The sequence below is a fragment of the Carlito syrichta genome, unplaced genomic scaffold, assembly GCF_000164805.1.
Source record: "Carlito syrichta isolate Samal-C Ts95f unplaced genomic scaffold, Tarsius_syrichta-2.0.1 Scaffold302067, whole genome shotgun sequence".
In the NCBI taxonomy this organism is placed as follows: Eukaryota; Metazoa; Chordata; class Mammalia; order Primates; family Tarsiidae; genus Carlito; species Carlito syrichta.
Window position 1 is genome coordinate 213562 of NW_007246163.1, and position 1045 is coordinate 214606.

Below are 1045 nucleotides of genomic sequence, written 5' to 3' on the forward strand. Positions count from 1 at the left end.
GAAATACATGTTCCATTGGGAACGTTTTAATTAAAGGACTATCTAATATTTATCCAAAGCCAGAATTTTTATTTTATACAGAAAGCAAAATTATAGATTGAAAGGCCATGTAGATCTTTGGGAAAAGCAGTTTGGATACAGATATAGGAAATTTTAAGAATCTGCATACCTGCAATCTCTCAAGCTCCTGTCATATACAAAATTGCATAGTACCTATGTTCTTTGGTTCTAGAGTCAGATATACCTGAATTCAAATCCAAACTCTGTCACTCACCAAGTGTGTGAGATAGGACAAGTTGTCTAGCTTATCTTAGTCTGGAGTTTTTATCTGTAAAATGAGAATGATGGTAGCAGCTATCTTATAGATTTATTGTGGGAATTAAGTCATTTAACATATGTAAAAGCACTTAGTACAGTGACCAGTGCTTAGTAAATTCTTTTAAAATTTTAGCTGCTGCTAAGCATTCAAGAATTCACAAAGGCATGCACATTCTTTATGGATACTACAGTAAGTTCCCTACATACGAACCTTCAAGTTGCAAGGTTTCCAAGATGCTAATGTGCATTCACATGTCCTATCCTGTAATACATACAGCCCCTGTATGCCAACTGTTATACTGTACTGCATCACTTATTCCTCAAGGTACTGTACTGTAAGATTAACAATGTTTTATTTATTATTTGTGTTTTTTATGTATTATTTGTGTAACGTATTGTAACCTATTTCAGTAGTATATAGGTTACTGTGTTAGTTGGGTACCTAGGCTAACATTGGTGGACTTATGAACAAATTGGCCTTATGAACATGCTCTCAGAACAGAACTTGTTCCTATGCAGGGGGACTCACTACGTTTGTAATAATGTAAAATGTGAAATTCGCTAATGTTCCATCAGTGCAAAAATTATTACAGGTGTGGAAGGTAAGAGAGAAAGAGAGAATACCAACAGGCTTTTTTTTATTTGTTTGGTTTTTTAAAAATAAGATAGAAGGCCGGGCTCGGTGGCTCAGCCTGTAATCCCGTGCCTTTGGGAGGCTGAGGTGAGT